This window comes from Piliocolobus tephrosceles, chromosome 16, assembly GCF_002776525.5.
Source record: "Piliocolobus tephrosceles isolate RC106 chromosome 16, ASM277652v3, whole genome shotgun sequence".
NCBI classification, from domain to species: Eukaryota; Metazoa; Chordata; class Mammalia; order Primates; family Cercopithecidae; genus Piliocolobus; species Piliocolobus tephrosceles.
The window spans coordinates 40,627,730-40,632,291 of NC_045449.1; the positions used below are offsets into that span (position 1 = coordinate 40,627,730).

At 39.4% G+C, this 4,562-nt stretch overlaps 1 pseudogene; it reads right to left on the reverse strand.

The window, feature by feature from the left end:
• Positions 1-455: 455 nt before the first annotated feature.
• LOC111537250 lies at positions 456-2,828 on the reverse strand (annotated as a pseudogene).
• Positions 2,829-4,562: the final 1,734 nt, after the last annotated feature.

Below are 4,562 nucleotides of genomic sequence, written 5' to 3' on the forward strand. Positions count from 1 at the left end.
CTACAGGTGCCCGCCACCATGCCTGGCTAATTTTTTGTATTTTTGGTAGAGACCGGTTTCACCGTGTTAGCCAAGATGGTCTCGATCTCTTGACCTCATGATCCACCTGCTTCGGATTCCCACAGTGTTGGGATCACAGGCGTGAGCCGCCGCGCCTGGCCCCCAGTCTTCTTAACATAAACATTTTAATGTCCATTAATGTTTGAACTCAGTGTTAAGTCAACTCAATCTCAAGTCAATGCTGAAGGCTCTAATGTCAATTAAAGCTTTATGATTTTCTATAGTCATTGTATTTGGAGCAATTATCTCAAAAATGAATTTTCTGATGTTCTGCAAGGATTAACCTCGGACTGAAGACTTTGCCATACATATGACATTTGTAAGATTTCTGTCCAGTATAGATTATCTGACATCTAATGTGGTGTGAACATGAAGTCAAGACTTTGCTACAATCATCACACTTGAGGTTTATCTCCTGTATGAATTCTTCTATGTTTTGCATAATATGAAACTTGCCTGAAGTCCTTGCCACAGTCACGACATTTGTAGGGTTTCTCTCCAGCATGAGTTTGCCGATGAACTGCAAGATATGAGCGATGTCTGAAAAATTTGCCACATTTACTACACTTGTAAGATCTCTCTTCATTATGGATTCTCGAATGATTTGCAAAGGTTGTAGTGTTACTGAAGGCTTTGTGAGAATCATTACATTTGTAAAGCTTCCCTATGCTGTGGATTGCTTGATGATGAATAAGTGTGGACTGCCCACTAAAGACTTTGCCACACTCATTACACTTGTAAGGTTTCTCTCCAGTATGAAGTCTACGATGGCATACAAAGGATGACATCCAACTGAAGGTCTTGCCACACTCATTACAGGCTTGTAAGGTTTCTCTCCAGTATGAACTCTCTGATGTTGTGCAAGGTTTGATTGTTGATTAAAAATTTTCCCACATTCATTATACTTGTAAGATTTGTCACCAGTGTGAATTGCCTTATGAATTACAAGGGCTGAATTTCAAGTGAAGGTCTTGCCACACTCATTACACTTGTAATGTTTCTCTCTAGTATGAAGTCTACGAAGGCCTGTAAGAAACGACTTCTGACTGAAGGTCTTGCCACACTCATTAGACTGTAAGGTTTCTCTCCAGTATGATGTCTATGATGACATGCAAGGTTTGCTTTTTGACTAAAAACCTTGCCACATTCATTACATGTGTGAGGTTTCTCTCCAGTATGAACTCTCTGATGTTGTGCAAGGCATGAACCCCTCCGGAAAGCCTTGTCACAAACCTTACATTTGTATGGTTTTTCTCTATTATGAATTCCTTTATATCTTTCAAGGTGTGACCTGCAACTGTAAACTTTGTCACATTCTTCACATTTCTAAGGTTTCTCTCCAGTATGAAGTATATGATGAAGTGCAAGGTTTTCTTTTCTACTAAAAGCCTTGCCACATTCATTACATGTGTAAGGTTTCTCTCCAGTGTGAATTGCCTTATGCATTACAAGGGCTGAATTTCGAGCAAAGGTCTTGCCACACTCATTACACTTGTAAGATTTCTCTCCAATATGAACTCTCTGATGTTGTGCAAGGCATGAAACATGCCAGAAAACCTTGTCACAAACCTTACATTTGTAAGGTTTCTCTCCAGTATGAAGTCTATGATGAAGTGCAAGGTGTGCTTTTCTACTAAAAGCCTTGCCACATTCATTGCATGTGTAAGCTTTCTCTCCAGTATGAACTCTCTTATGGCATGAAAGGCGTGAATTATCCCAGAAAGCCTTGTCATAAACCTTACATTTGTGTGGTTTTTCCTGCAGTATGAATTCTCCTATGCGTTTTAAATTGTGATCTGCAACTGTAAACTTTGTCACATTCTTCACATTTGTAAGATTTCTGTCCAGTATAAGGTCTATGGCATTGAAGGTAAGACTTCTGACTGAAAGTCTTGCCACACTCATTACACTTGTAAGGTTTCTCTCCAATATGAACTCGATGGTGGCATGCAAGGTATTGCTTCTGATGAAAGACTTTGTCACATCCATCACATTTATATTGTTTCTCTCCTGAATGGGTTATGTGATGTCTCCTTAAGTGTGAGCTATAATTAAAGGCTTTGCCACACTCATTACATTGGAAAGGCTTTCTTTCATGTGTGCTTCCTGTATTTGTGTGAATAATGAAGAATGGAGGAAATTCTTCCCAAACTTTTTAGAAATATGGGTTTTGAGACTATGAGAAATTATGTGGGATGTTGAAGCTGAGGAAGCATCATTGATAGACTGGTTCACTTGATTACCAATTTTCCCTTCAGTCTGAAATATGTGAAGTTCAGGCAGATGTAAATGAAAGCTTAATCCAAGTTGATCTTTAATAGGCTTGTTTCCACTGTGCCTTTAATCATGTCGATCTGTACTACCAGTTAACTCTTTGGTTTCTGTCATGGGTACTTCATGGCCATTTCTTTTGATTTCTTGCCACTGAAACTCAAAGTCATGAATACCTTTCTTGATTTTGGGGATGCAAAAATCTTCAGTGTGATGACTTTCATGTCTTCCCAATGTCCCTGTGTGGAATCCTTTTGTATTGTCTTGCCTTATTGATGAGAACTCCATCATGGATTTTAAAGAGCTATCCACAGACTCCAGGTTTCTGTAGTTCTTCAATATCACTTCCCTGTATAAAACCCTCTGCTCAGGGTTCAGGCATTTCCACTCTTCCATAGATAATTCTATAGTCACATCCCTGAAAGTCAAGTGTCCCTGAGGAAGAGCCTCCCTGGCTCCTTCTCTTTGCTCTTCTCGGTGGCTTCCTTACATAACATGAGTCTTTGGAAATCACCTGAACTCTCATCCGATGTCTCAATTTGCTCTGGGTTGAGAAAGAGGGGTCAGAATTTCCAGGTCTGTGGGAACCCCATGTCGCTGGTATAGCAGCAGCAGAGAAGTAGGAAGCTCACAGCCATGGTACAACCTTCAGTCCACTGTTTTTGTGGATTTTTATGATGGTAGTTATTGTCCTTTTGCTTCCAGGTGTAGAACCTCTTTCTTTTTATTCCAGGTGTAGAACTCAACTTCAGCATTTCTTGTAGGGCTGGTATGGTGCTGATTAATTCCCACAGCTTTTGCTTGTCTTGGAAATACTTTATTTCTCCTTCATTTATAAAGGGCAGTGTTTCTGGATATAGTATCCTTGGCTAAACTTTTTTTTTTTTTTTTACATCACTTTGAATATATTATTCCTTCATCACCTGGTCAGTAAGGTTTCTGCTGAGAAATTTGCTGTTACTCTGATGGGGGTCCTTAATGAGTGACTAGATGCTTTTCTATTGCTGTTTTTAGAATTATCTCTTTGACTATGACATTTGACATTTTGACTGTAGTGTACTATGGAGAAGATGATTTTTTGCATTGTGCTGACTTGGGGATCTCTGAGTCTTCTATAGCTGGATGTGTAAATATCTTGCTAGACTTGGGAAATTGTCACTTGTTATTTTATAGAATAGATTTTCAATCCCTTTCATTTTCTCTCTGCCTTCTGGGGCACTGAAAATTCAAATGTTTGGTCACTTCGTAGTGTCCCGTATGTCATGTAGGCCTTGTTTATTTTTAAAAAATATATTTTTCTTTATTTTTGTCTCACTGACTTATTTGAAAAGACCAGTCTTCAAGTTCTAAAATTCTTTCTTCTGCTTGATCTAGTTTGTTGGGGTGATCAGACCCAACACCAGGTCGTGAGGATGACGAAGTCTGGCAGAGTCAAAGGAATGAGAAAAGACACTTTGAGAGAGAAAGTGGGCCCAGGGGGCCAACACAAGTATAGAGGCTGAGAAGGCCCTGAGCTCTGGAGGCCCAGACTATTTATTGGTGATCAAGCAAAGAAACAGGTGGTGAGAATGTGGGCTTGAAAGGGAGCATTGCATTAAGCACGTGATTTACAGCTGTGATGGTTTAGCATTTATATCGCCAATTCTAAAACACAATCGATCTAGGAGCATGAGAGGGCTAGAAGCAAGGAGTCAGCGAGTCTAGACCCATTCCAGAGGCCACGAGGGATTTTATGCCCTGAACCCTGGATTCTATCCAAGCCACGAGGGGTTTTAGGCCTTGGGCTTAGATTATGGTGTATTAGGGTTGCCTTCCACCCTTTAGCACAGAGCTTGGTGTTCCAAAGGCCACAAGGGGTTTGAGACCCTGGGCCCTGGACATGTTCCAAGACTCTTTTACATTATGTCAGACATGCAAGCACTGCCTGAGCTTCTCGCAACACTCAACTTCTCCCAACATAGTCTAATCTTGAAGCTTTTATATGTACTTTGTATTTCAACACAAAATTTTCATTTCCAGAGTTTCTCTTTTATTCTTTTTAATGATATATATATCTTTGATACATTTCTTATTCATATCCTGATTCATTTTTCTGATTTTTTATTGTTTTTCTGAGTTCTCTTTTATCTCTCTGAGCTTCTTGAATATAATTTTTTAAATTATTTTCTAAAAATGTGTAAATTTCTTTTTCATTGGAATTTATTACCAGAGAAGTTTTCTTGTTTCCTCGC